Here is a 14317-nt window from a genome sequence, read left to right as displayed (position 1 = left end):
GACCCCCAGACCCTGAATACGTCACATGTGGAGTTCCTTGCCGAGGACTAGATACATCATATGGAAGAGGCAACCTTATCTAGTCTATTGTGGCCTGCACATCCCCTTCTCAAGCACAAGAGGGACAGGGAACTCAACCTCTGGCCCTACCACCCCCCCCCCCCCGGCAGCAAACTAGTGTATGGAAACTAAACGGCCACCAACTTAGATGGCTTGAAAAGATGCTTGGAGATATTCATGGAGGAGAAGTCTATCAATGACTACTAGCCATGATGGCTATCCCCTGCCTCCACAATTAGAGGTAGTATTTTTTTCTTAATGCGAGTGTTGGGAGACCACAGAAAAGGAGAGGACTCTTGTACTCAGATGTTATTTGCCCCAAAGGCATCTGTTTGGCCACTGGGTGAACAGGATGCTGGACTAGATGGGCTATTGGCCTTTAGTTCTTGATTATTTCACCTGAGTGGAGTGTATCACTTCGTCAATGTCATCCAGGAGTTGATCCCAGTCAGGTTTCACATGGAATTGGTCCACCATGGGTCACAGATACAGGTCTCCCAACTCTGTAAAACAATGTGGGATATGTAGAATCATAGAGTTGGAAGAGACCACAAGGGCCATCCAGTCCAACCCCCTGCCAATCAGGAAGCACCATCAAAGCATTCTTGACATATGCCTGTCAAGCCTCTGCTTAAAGACCTCCAAAGAAGGAGACTCCACCACACTCCTTGGTAGCAAATTCCACTGCCGAACAGCTCTTACTGTCAGGAAGTTCTTCCTAATGGTTAGGTGGAATCTTCTTTCTTGTAGTTTGAATCCATTGCTCCGTGTCCGCTTCTCCGGAGCAGCAAAAATAAACATTTCTCCCTCCTCTATATGACATCCTTTTATATATTTGAACATGGCTATCATATCACCCCTTAACCTTCTCTTCTCCAGGCTAAGCATACCCAGCTCCCTAAGCCGTTCCTCATAAGGCATCGTTTCCAGGCCTTTGACCATTTTGGTTGCCCTCTTCTGGACACGTTCCAGCTTGTCAGTATCCTTCTTGAACTGTGGTGCCCAGAAATGGACACAGTACTCCAGGTGAGGTCTGACCAGAGCGGAATACAGTGGTACTATTACTTCCCTTGATCTAGATGCTATACTTTTATTGATGCAGCCCAGAATTGCATTGGCTTTTTAGCTGCTGCACCACACTGTTGACTCATGTCAAGTTTGTGGTCTACCAAGACTCCTAGATCCTTTTCACATGTACTGCTCTCAAGCGAGGTGTCTCCAATCCTGCACTTGTGCCTTTCAATTTTTTTGCCCAAGTGTACTTTACATTTCTCCTTGTTAAAATTCATCTTGTTTGCTTTGGCCCAGTTGTCTAATCTGTTAAGGTCATTTTGAAGTGTGATCCTGTCCTCTGGGGTATTAGCCACCCCTCCCAATTTGGTGTCATCTGAAAACTTGCTCAGGATGCCCTTAAGCCCATCATCCAAGTCATTGATAAAGATGTTGAATAAGACTGGGCCAAGACAGAACCCTGTGGCACCCCACTAGTAACTTCTCTCCAGGATGAAGAGGAGCCATTGAAGAGCACCTTTTGGGTAGAGCAGAGACACCCAAGATATTAGGGAGATTCCCACACCTAGAGCACTATGAGAAAGAGCCTCATGTTAAACAGGCTTCCTCCGAATGCTATACCATGGGGGGGGGGAGGTAAAGGACCCCAGAAAAGTTAAGTCCAGTCAAAGACAACTATGAGGTTCTGGCGCTAATCTTGCTTTCAGGCCAAGGGAGACAGTGTTTGTCCACAGACAGCTTTCTGGGTCATGTGGCCAGCATGACTAAACTGCTTCTGGCACAATGGAACACCATGACGGAAACCAGAGCGCACGGAAGCACTGTTTACCTTCCTGCCACAGTGGTACCTATTTATCTACTTGCACTGGCATGCTTTCAAACTACTAAGTTGGCAGGGGCTGGGACAGAGCAATGGGAGCTCACTCCATTGTGGGGGACTTGAACCACTGACCTTCTGATCAGCAAGCCCAAGAGGCTCAGTGGTTTAGACCACAGTGCCACCCGTGTCCCATAAACCCCATGAACACACCATGAACCCCATCTATGTCTGAATGTAGGTTTTCAAGCAACCAGCAGTAATTAAGATCTACCACAATTTAGGGCAGAGCTTAGTGGCTTTTTCTTCTCAATATAGTGGGTATGAACTAAAGTCTGTTGCCTGTTGCAACAACACTTTCCTCACCAAATTCTACTAGGCATCTCCCGGTATCAGCTTCCATTCTCCTCTGAAGAAATGAAAGAATCCCTTTAACTCACCCAGGAAAGTAGAAAGGAAAATGGGTCTACTATCCAGCCCCAATGCGGCACTCACTCTGGGGATAGAAGATTAAAAGCTAGGGTGTCAGCGCCCGAGAAGCAGAGCAGAAATGGGAACTCAATGTTAAGCTTGTCCTACATGTTCCCATGATGTTTTCTCTTGAGCTCTAGATAGGTGGTGCTGAATTTTTGACTCGCCTCTTGCATCCCAGATTTATTCTCCCCCAGCTGTGCACATGCTCAGGTAAGTGAGGCCAGCTGCTGCTTGTTTGCAAAGTCTGCTGGGAATTGAAGTTCATAGAGAGGAAAACTGATCCAGGAAGAGCAACATGGCAGCTGAGAGAGAAAGAGACTTTCCTCTTGCACTTTGAGTTACAGCCTTCCTGTTCTTTTTAAAAATTTAAATCTAAAATTTATTTTCATATATTGTCCACATAGTGTTAGGGAATTCACGGGGGGGGGGGCACATCTTTATTATAAATATTATGCATAAATGTATCCTTTCGACTTGATAGCTCAGGGAAGTTTATTGTTTAGTCGTTTAGTCGTGTCCAACTCTTCGTGACCCCATGGACCAGAGCACGCCAGGCACTCCTGTCTTCCACTGCCTCCCGCAGTTTGGTCAAACTCATGTTCGTAGCTTCGAGAACACTGTCCAACCATCTTGTCCTCTGTCGTCCCCTTCTCCTAGTGCCCTCAATCTTTCCCAACATCAGGGTCTTTTCCAAGGATTCTTCTCTACTCATGAGGTGGCCAAAGTATTGGAGCCTCAGCTTCACGATCTGTCCTTCCAGTAGAAGAAGAAGAAGAGTTTGGATTTGATATCCCGCTTTATCACTACCCGAAGGAGTCTCAAAGCGGCTAACAATCTCCTTTCCCCTCCTCCCCCACAACAAACACCCTGTGAGGTGGGTGGGGCTGAGAGACTTCAGAGAAGTGTGACTAGCCCAAGGTCACCCAGCAGCTGCATGTGGAGGAGTGGAGACACGAACCCGGTTCCCCAGATTACGAGTCTACCGCTCTTAACCACACCACCACACTGGCTCTCCAGTGAGCACACATGGCTGATTTCCTTCAGAATGGATAGGTTTGATCTTCTTGCAGTCCATGGGTGTCATGGATTTAGGTGCAGAGTATTATGGGAACTGCAGAGATTCATGGGACTTTGGCCATCGAGAGGGAGAATGGCCTGGGAAAGTAAACTTCTGAACTTTAAGAGAAAGACTTCTGACTCCTTTGATCCCGTGTAACCTTGCAGCTGTGAAATCTCCCATTCCTGTGCGATAAGAAATTAGGGAGGAAGCTCTGTCCGGTGTGCTCTGAGAACTGAAGGCGTTAATTGCCCTGCAGGTTGATTAATGGGTAAACACAAGACATCTGTGTAGTTTCTATTTGATTGACAAGACTAACGGTTGTAGGTTCCTTGATTGGATTATTCAAACCTCAACTCTAACGCAGATTGGATAATGATCCATAAGCCCACGTGGAACACCTCAAGGGTTTTAGGGATTTAAGTCTGTTAGAGATGAGTCCTTTTGTCTTGCAAAATGACCCAGCAAGGTACTGCTGTCCTGTTCGTCTTCAAAGAGCCTGAGAGAGACTGAGGTCTGCCGTTGGCTCTTGACTGCAATTTGCCGGGATGGAGAGATGCAGTCTTGGATCAATCCTATTCTAAGTTTGTACTTGTAAGTTAGCTACTTTTTCTTGTTTTATCTTTGTATTCCCTTTACTTGAGAACTGTTGCATGTTACTTTGTTTAAGCTATTTTATAATAAATAGTTAAAAGAGATTTCTTGTGGATCTTGGTCCTTTCTGGTCGCATTGCTAAACCCAGTCCTAGGCTGCTTTGCCCTCTACCAGGCAGAACGTGTATTCTTTGTCCCGGAGGTCTGTAAGGGGACCCTCCCGGGTGGTGGCAGCGATACCGGTTTAAAGAAGTGTTTTAAAACCCCGTTCGAGCCATAGAGGTATAGCCAGACCCTTTCCCGGGTAACGGAAGCAGCCCAGCAGCCTCCGGAGGGAGAGCGGGCAGTGCTAAAAGGGAAAGAGGTTGAGGATACTGACGGGCGCGAACATCACATGTTGGCAGCGTGTGTGGGATGCGACTTTGTGGCCAGAAAGTGGACAAAATCCTTTGGTTATAATCCAGTTCTCAGAAAAGGGGTACAAGCGTTTTTATTTTGCTAGTGAGTTAGGACAATGGCAGCAGGCTTGCCTAGCGAGATTTTACAAGCTTCGGAGGAGTGGCAGCAGGAACGCAGCACCCACCCTTCGTATCGTTTTGCGGAACCAGATGATCGGTCTATGCCAAGGCAACCGGTTCCAGGAGTGTATTCTCCTTTAAGAGGGGCTGAGGAGTTAGCCAGAGAAGCCGAGAGGGAGCACGCGGAAGCGTTCAGGAGCCCTCGGTCTGCACATCAAAGGTGGACACAGCAGCTGGAGGAGGCGGGGCTGGGAAGCCAGGATAGGCTAAGTGTGCGCGCCTCACCAACAGCGGAGAGAGAAACGCCACCTTTGCAGCGGCAGCGGGAGGTGGAACAAGTACCTGTTGCACCGTACCCTAGAGATGAAAGAAGACCAGTTGCCGGAGAGGTTGTGGTGAGATCCCGGGAGATGACTTCCCCACCCCCACGCAGAGTAGAATGGGCCCGTGAGGACGTCCAGGGGGATCCATACGCACAACAGAGGCCAGAGCAGATGGGTCAGCACGCGAGCGGGATGCCGGCGGCCAGCCCTGAGAGATGTGGGTATCAGGAACTGAGGACTCAGCTCCGGGAAGATCATCCATACGCCGAAAGAGAAGATCCAGAGTTTGAGGCGCAAGGCATTTCTGAGAGCCGGAGGGCATATGTGGCGGAAAGTGAGTATCAAACTTTGCCTAAGAAATTTATGGAAGGTGTGAGACTGAGGGAAAGACACTATGCGGGTGGGGAAACTAGAGCAGCCAGTCCCCAAGGGGTTAAACCTTTGGAAGATTCTTGGGAACTGCGGAGGCGGCCCCCCCCCAGCATATGAAAGAGAGAGGATGCCCCGGGCTGAAGCTTTACGATTTGCCCAAGCAGAAATTCAGCGCAGACAAGCAAGAGGTCCCAGCTCTCTTCCTGCTCTAGAGTATTACAGTGATTGGCCAAGAGCTGCGGTGCCTAGACAGAGGGAATTAAGTCTCCAGGATATCAACCTCAAATATTTCCCGACTCACGACCCAAATATGGATGTTCTATCCTATTTAACACTGTTTGAGACCACGTGTGAGGAAATGGCAGTTCCATACCGGTACTATATGCCGATCCTTAGGTCCCTTGTGAAAGGACCTCTTCAGGAACTGATGGGAACGCTCTCACGAGAGCAAATGTTCAGTTATGAAACATATAAACAATTGGTCGAACAAAGATTTTCGTTGGATTCTCAGCATTACCAGCAAGCGTTTAGGAGGGCTATTAAAGTGCCTCCTCACGAGAAATTCCAGCTATTTGCTGCGAAGTTAGAACAAAATTTTGGACTATGGTTAGCGGCTGAGAAAGTGCAGACTTTTGAACAATTGAGACAACTGGTGCTCTTGGAACAATTCCAGAGAAGTTTGCCATCTGAGATTGCAAGTCTGGTTGCTGATAGGCACCCTCAAAACCTGCAGGAATCGGCTAGATTGGCGGAGGAATTCCGTTCTCATCGGGCGCACATGGCTCAGAAGCCGCCGATGGGAGGGGGCGGGACCCGGATGGGCCCACCCGGGCCAGCTAGCTCAGGCACAGCTCTTAAAGCTACAGCGCAATTAAAGCCTGCCGATTCTAAACCTGCATTTGGGAAAAGGGGAGCGTCTCCAGGCAGAGGAAAGGAGAAGGCGGCCCCCTCTTCGGGTCTTTGTTTCCTCTGTCACGAAAGGGGGCACATCAAAGCCCAATGTCCCCTGCAGCTAGCTAGACGTTCACCAATTGCTACGTCAACCCCGGCGGTACGCCAAATCGCGCAACCGGGAGAGGATTGGGATGAGGAGATCCGGCGTGCAGGAACCCAGGGAAGAGCGGAGGAGTGTGGCCCCGAGCTGGAAAGGGGGAGAGGGATGGAACGGCCTCAGGGAACAACCCCAACACCCCCGCCGGCTACAGCGGCCCCTCAAGCAGTGAGATCCAGCGGATCCCCAGCGCCAAGTCAACCTGAGACTTCAGCTGAATGGGCCAAGATGCACTTCATGGCTCCCATCCGGATAAATAATATAAGAGTTAGTTCCTATCGGGACACAGGTGCAGATGTTACCAGCGTATCTAAAGGCTTAGTACGCCCAGGGCAGGTGCAGCCCCAGCCTTTGAAAATCACTCCCAAGCAGATCACTCAGTTTGGGACTGAGTCTATTTATCGCCCAACGGCTATTGTTGAAGTGGAGTACCAAGGCTACTCAGGAAATCAGCTGGTCATTCTACATGAGCCTCAGGATTGCCATGTTGCAGCCCTGGTGGGCAATGATCTTGCATTCCTGGCTCACAAGCATCGACAGTCTTCCAGCGACCCTGCAATCGATCCGCCCATTGGAGCCACCTGGAAGGAGGAGGAGGAGACGCCTTCTCCAGTGGGGATTTACGTGCCGATGGAGGGCGGGGATTGTTTTGCTAGGGGAAGCTTGGAAAAGCCAAGCCTTGAGGGGGAAGAAGGGGGGCGGGATGTTGTGCCTCTTTCTACTGCACCAGCCGTTTCAGCACCATCCAGCGTGGAGAGGGGGAGTTCCCCCCTCCCTTGCTCCTCGGCTGAGGAGGGACTTGAGACTGCTGAATTAGGAGATGCGGCACGCCTGGCGAAGGAGCAGCAAGAAGATCCTACACTGCAGTCGTGTCGAGAAGCGGCCGGCGTCACTCCAAGGGGGGAGAGGAGGGCCCGCTTCCTCTACAAAGAAGGACTTTTGTTTAGGCAGTATTGGCCTAAAAGGGTTACAGACCGGGACTCTATTTTGCAGCTTGTGGTTCCTGAAATCAGGAGGGAAAAGGTTTTGAGCATGGCACACTCAGGGGGGCTTTCTGGGCATTTAGGGGTGCAAAAGTCTTTGGAACGCCTTACCCGATATTTTTATTGGCCCCAAGTGTACAAGAGTGTTCAACAGTATGTACGCTGTTGTGATGTGTGTTAGAGGGTGGGGCACAATCGTGACAGCCCCCCTCACACGCTTCAAAGCATTCCCTTAACAGCGGGAGTCTTTGCAAAATGGGCTGTGGATTTTGTAGGCCCTTTGCCTCGGACCCCCAGGGGGAAAAAATATATAGCCACGGTTATTGATTATGCGACTAGATATTGTTTTGCTGCTAGTCTTACTAATACCAGAGCCCCAGGTCTAGTACAATTTCTGTTCACTGCCTTTTGTTCTATGGGGATTCCCCAGGTTTTGATTAGTGATTTGGGACCCAATCTCTTGTCTGGTGTGGTTCAACAGGTTCTGAAATTAATGGAAATACACCACCACACTTCAGTGGCTTATGAGCATCGTATGAATGGATTAGTGGAGCGGGTGCAGTCCACCCTGACTTCTATGTTAAAGAAATGTGCATTGATCCATGAGTCTAGCTGGGATCAGGACTTGCCCCTGGTGGTAGCTACGTATAATGATTCCTACCAGGCAAGTCTGGGGTATGCTCCTAATCAATTGGTTTATGGGAGACTGCTGAACAGCCCTCTGTCCATGCTTAGAAAGCAGTGGGACCAGAGTGAGGATAGCCTCCAATTACCCTCTGTGGCTGAACATTTTCAGGCTTTGACCCAGACGTTGGCTGAGATTTGGGATCAAGCTAAAGCCAACCTGGAAGAAGCACGTAAAGAGTATACCCGCACACATGATGTGAAAGCTGTGGAAAAATGTTTTGAGGTGGGAGACAAGGTTCTGGTACTGAGACCCACACGTCCACATAAGTTGTCGCCTAAATGGAGTGGACCAGGTGTGGTTAAAGAAAGACTTAGCTCTGTAAGGTATGTGGTAGAATGTCCAGAGCTACACCCCTCTCCTCGGCAATATCATGCTAACTCCATGAAATTGTATTGTGAACCTGACCCCAAGAGGGTCTTAGCTATTGCTGGAGGGCATGGGGAGGAGTCTCATTTGCCTTTGGACCTGCTGCAAGAATTTAAGCAGGCTGGCTCCCTTGAGGATATTCTAAGGTCCCCTACACTGAACGCCCAACAGGCTAAGGAACTATATGAGGTTTTGTTGCCCTTTGAGTCCGTTTTTAGTACAAAACCAGGTCGGACTCATTTGGCCCAGCACCACTTTGAAACTGGCACTGCTGCTCCCATTGCCTCACGACCATATCGCGTGAGTGAAGCCCATGCTCAGTGCATTGAGGCAGAGATCAAGGAAATGCTTGAATTGGGAGTTATAGTTCATAGCACCAGCGCTTGGTGTTCCCCTGTGGTGTTGGTTCCGAAAGGGGAGGGGCAGATTAGGTTTTGCGTGGACTATAGAAAGGTTAATATGGTGATGGTGCCAGACGTCTTTCCCCTGCCTAGAGTGGACACTCTAATTGAAAAACTGGGTCGGGCCAAGTTCATCTCAGTCTTTGACCTGACGAAGGGGTACTGGCAGATTCCCTTATCACCTGAGGCTTCTGAGAAATCAGCCTTTGTCACCCATATGGGTCTATATCAATTCAAAGTCCTTCCTTTTGGACTTAAGAATGCCCCTGCCACATTTCAGCGCTTGATTAATTCTTTAATCGCAGATATGAGCGCTTATTGTTGTGCCTACCTAGATGACGTATCAGTTTTTTCAAACACCTGGGAGGAGCACTTAGAGCATGTGCAGGGTGTGTTTACTAGATTTAAAGAAGCCAATCTTACTGTGAAAATGGCGAAGTGTCGATTTGCCCAAGGTGAAGTGGTTTATTTGGGTTTTCAGGTTGGCTCAGGCTATATCAAAGCCCTAGAAGCAAAAGTTCAGGGGATCCAGGATTGGCCCCGACCCAAGACCAAGCGGGATGTGTTATCTTTTTTGGGAGTGGCTAACTATTATCGTAGATTTATTGTACATTTTGCCACCATTGCCGCTCCTCTGACTAATCTGTGTAAAAAGGCGTTGCCTACCAAAGTCACTTGGACGCCAGAGTGTCAGCGAGCTTTTGTGTTGTTGAAACAAGCCCTGACCAGTAATAAGGTGATGCTAGCCCCGGACCAGCAGAAACCCTTTGTGGTCCAAACGGATGCTAGTCATACAGGGCTGGGAGCAGTCCTGCTTCAGAAAGACCCCGAAGGGGAGTTGAGACCAGTGGTTTACCTGAGTAAGAAGTTATTGCCCCGTGAACAAAATTACTCCACCGTGGAAAAAGAATGTTATGCGCTCCTATGGTCTCTCTCTAGGCTGAAGGTTTACCTTTGGGGGGCGGAGTTTCAAGTGCAGACTGATCACTCGCTTTTATGTTGGCTATCACGCATGAAAAACTCCAATCAGAAATTGTTAAGGTGGAGTTTGGCCTTGCAGGATTACAATTTTACTGTGGTTCATATCCCTGGAAAGCAGAATGTTGTGGCGGATGCCCTCAGTCGCTTGTACCAGTCTGTTGAGTAGCTGTTATGTTTATTATGATCCTCACAGGCTGGGTGTCCTACCTCACAGGGGTGTGCGGAAATGTGGGACGCCTTGACCCCAAATTTCCGTTAGGGAAGGGGGTGTCATGGATTTAGGTGCAGAGTATTATGGGAACTGCAGAGATTCATGGGACTTTGGCCATCGAGAGGGAGAATGGCCTGGGAAAGTAAACTTCTGAACTTTAAGAGAAAGACTTCTGACTCCTTTGATCCCGTGTAACCTTGCAGCTGTGAAATCTCCCATTCCTGTGCGATAAGAAATTAGGGAGGAAGCTCTGTCCGGTGTGCTCTGAGAACTGAAGGCGTTAATTGCCCTGCAGGTTGATTAATGGGTAAACACAAGACATCACTAACGGTTGTAGGTTCCTTGATTGGATTATTCAAACCTCAACTCTAACGCAGATTGGATAATGATCCATAAGCCCACGTGGAACACCTCAAGGGTTTTAGGGATTTAAGTCTGTTAGAGATGAGTCCTTTTGTCTTGCAAAATGACCCAGCAAGGTACTGCTGTCCTGTTCGTCTTCAAAGAGCCTGAGAGAGACTGAGGTCTGCCGTTGGCTCTTGACTGCAATTTGCCGGGATGGAGAGATGCAGTCTTGGATCAATCCTATTCTAAGTTTGTACTTGTAAGTTAGCTACTTTTTCTTGTTTTATCTTTGTATTCCCTTTACTTGAGAACTGTTGCATGTTACTTTGTTTAAGCTATTTTATAATAAATAGTTAAAAGAGATTTCTTGTGGATCTTGGTCCTTTCTGGTCGCATTGCTAAACCCAGTCCTAGGCTGCTTTGCCCTCTACCAGGCAGAACGTGTATTCTTTGTCCCGGAGGTCTGTAAGGGGACCCTCCCGGGTGGTGGCAGCGATACCGGTTTAAAGAAGTGTTTTAAAACCCCGTTCGAGCCATAGAGGTATAGCCAGACCCTTTCCCGGGTAACGGAAGCAGCCCAGCAGCCTCCGGAGGGAGAGCGGGCAGTACTAAAAGGGAAAGAGGTTGAGGATACTGACGGGCGCGAACATCACAATGGGACTCTCAAGAGTCTCCTCCAGCACCATAATTCAAAAGCATCAATTCTTCGGCGATCAGCCTTCTTTATGGTCCAGCTCTCACTTCCATACATGGGAAAACCATAGCTTTAACTATACGGACCTTTGTAGGCAAGGTGATGTCTCTGCTTTTTAAGATGCTGTCTAGGTTTGTCATTGCTTTTCTCCCAAGAAGCAGGCATCTTTTAATTTCGTGACTGATGTCACCATCTGCAGTGATCAAGGAGCCCAAGAAAGTAAAATCTCTCACTACCTCCATTTCTTCCCCATCTATTTGCCAGGAGGTGATGGGACCAGTGGCCATGATCTTGGTTTTTTTGATGTTGAGCTTCAGACCATATTTTTCACTCTCCTCTTTCACCCTCATTAAAAGGTTCTTTAATTCCTCCTCACTTTCTGCCATCAAGGTTGTGTCATCTGCATATCTGTGGTTGTTGATATTTCTTCTGGCAATCTTAATTCTGGTATGGGATTCATCTAGTCCAGCCTTTCGCATGTTGAATTCTGCATATAAGTTAAATAAGCAGGGAGACAATATACAACCTTGTCGTACTCCTTTCCCAATTTTGAACCAATCAGTTGTTCCATATCCTGTTCTAACTATAGCTTCTTGTTCCACATAGAGATTTCTCAGGAGACAGATGAGGTGATCAGGCACTCCCATTTCTTTAATAACTTGCCATAGTTTGCTGTGGTTGACACAGTCAAAGGCTTTTGCATAGTCAATGAAGCTGAAGTAGATGTTTTTCTGGAACTCTCTAGCTTTCTCCATAATCCCGCACATGTTTGCAATTTGGTCTCTGGTTCCTCTGCCCCTTCGAAATCCAGCTTGAACCATTACCCTTATGTTAATCTTGTTTACCAGTATGTTAATATTGTATGTACCTCCCCTTTTCTGACGTTTAGCTATGTAACAGTGATGTAGGAATGACGCTTTTGAAATGCATTATGGGATTCAGGTGGGAAGTTTTAAAAGTTACCTACATTGGCTCCCGGTATGTTTCCGAGCACCATTCAAAGTGTTGGTTCTGACCTTTAAAGCCCTAAATGGCCTCGGTCCAGTATACCTGAAGGAGCGTCTCCACCCCCATTGTTCTGCCCAGACACTGAGGTCCAGCGCTGACGGCCTTCTGGCGGTTCCCTCGCTATAGGAAGCCAAGCTACAGGGAACCAGGCAGAGGGCCTTCTCGGTAGTGGCACCCGCCCTGTGGAACGCCCTCCTACCAGATGTCAAAGAGATAAACAACTACCAGACTTTTAGTAGACATCTGAAGGTAGCCCTGTTTAGGGAAGCTTTTAATGTTTAATAGATTATTGTATTTTAATGTCTGTTGGAAGCCACCCAGAGTGGCTGGGGAAACCCAGCCAAATGGGCGGGGTATAAATAATATATTATTATTATTATTATTAGGCATGTGGCTGCAGTGGCGTAGCATAGGTTGCTAGCATCCGGGTCTGCCTAGAGCAGTGGGTGGGAGGGAAACAGATGGGAGTATGCATGAGTATTCAGCTAACGGTGTCCACGTCAACCAGGAGATCGCAGTGACAGAGATAAGAAAAGAAGAGGTCTTTTGTCTGGAGAGGTAACTTCCTGGTTCGCCCAGAGAAGCCATTTCCAGCTGAGCCCAGTGAACAAAGCATATAGCTCAGGCATCCCCAAACTCAGCCCTCCAGATGTTTAGGTACTACAACTCCCATCATCCCTAGCTAACAGGACCAGTGGCCAGGGATGATGGGAATTGTAGTTGCAAAAACATCTGGAGGGACGAGTTTGTGGATGCCTAGTATAGCTGTATTGAGACAGCAATCGTCCCTGTGGCCTCTGCCCATGCTGCGCCATGGTGTGACAGGTCTCTGTGGGAAGTGATTGCAAGATTAAATATGCTTCCCACAGGGGGACAAAAGCAGGAGAGTATCATTCTTGCAGGGTTGCCAATATATCAAAATCTGGACACAAAAGTTGTTGAGCTATTTTTAGTCTTGCCCAAAGACATTTCAGGGATTTCCGCCCAGGCACTGTTTCCGACGGCCGAATCCCGGCTATGCCTGGGAAATTGTAGGCGTGTGACAACCATACATTATCGTGCTGAACTCACACTTTGTGAACGACTGACATTGTGACTGAGAAGGATAAACTGAACAGGCCCTAGGTTTGATACAGCCAATCTCCCATGTTATGAACATCCTTGTTCATGGCATGTTAACAAAGAAGGTGTCGTGCTAAATGGGTTTCAAATTCCACACTACTCGGCAGTCTCAATCCTCGTGCTCCAACTGAGGAGACCTCCACTTCCCCAGCCAACAGCACCACAGAACTATTCCAGGACCACCTGGCCCTGAGCAAAGAAGAGAGGTCTAGACTTTCCCCAGGTAGCTTGTCTTGGCCAATACATTGCAAAGCTTAGACATAAATATGTTGCTTAGTATCTTCATGTAAACCACATTGTAAAGGTTTGCCAGAAAAGCAGTAGGTAAATATATTAAACAATGCACCAAGATATACTTACAGGGTGTTTAACATGGCAGCCTTAAAGAGACAAATGTATAACATATAGAAACAGAAGAAAAACACAACAAATTTTATTGGCAAAGGCATTCTGAAACTTACAGAAGCAATTCCCAGATAAAACATGCATTTCAAAAGGAGAAATTTTTATGGGAATAACATAGATGTCAATTTAAGAATGGAGAAACAGAAGGTTTTGGAACAGCTCTCTCTTCTCTGTGGAGTGAACTTCCTATAGCCATGCCTACCATTTTATTTTGAGTTTGATTCCTCCCATAGGAAACTAAATGAGTAACTAGAATTGGTTAAAATCCTTCCACTAAAAGAATTAAAACCAACCAAAATCCATAAAAACTGAGGCAGGGTGTTCCACAGAAGGTAACTATGCACAATGTTGCATTTAATTGCCTTCCCAGGGCACTCAAGGCAGGACCCCATCTGCTCACGTACAAGTACTAAGACAGGCATCCCCAAACTGCGGCCCTCCAGATGTTTTGGCCTACAACTCCCATGATCCCTAGCTAACAGGACCAGTGGTCAGGGAAGATGGGAATTGTAGTCCAAAACATCTGGAGGGCCAAAGTCTGGGGGTGCGTGTACTAAGATGTCCTGTTGGCAATATTTCCCCTCTGTGCATTCTTCAATGTGAAATATGGCATGCACAACCTTTCCATATTCTAAACAGTTATCCCATTGGCTCCCTCTCTTACATTCATGTATCTGAGCTATCTTCACAGATCTTGCTCCAGTCTGATAGTTTTTGTGGGCCCCTCTGCCTTATGGATTACTCAAAGTATTGTAAGGCTTGTGTCAAAATGGAAACTCATTTGACACCCATATAAAATGTTTCTTTTTGGGGAGGTTGGTTTATATTTCAATAAG

The sequence above is a fragment of the Zootoca vivipara genome, chromosome 2 (assembly GCF_963506605.1).
Source record: "Zootoca vivipara chromosome 2, rZooViv1.1, whole genome shotgun sequence".
In the NCBI taxonomy this organism is placed as follows: domain Eukaryota; kingdom Metazoa; phylum Chordata; class Lepidosauria; order Squamata; family Lacertidae; genus Zootoca; species Zootoca vivipara.
This window is presented reverse-complemented; position numbering follows the sequence as displayed.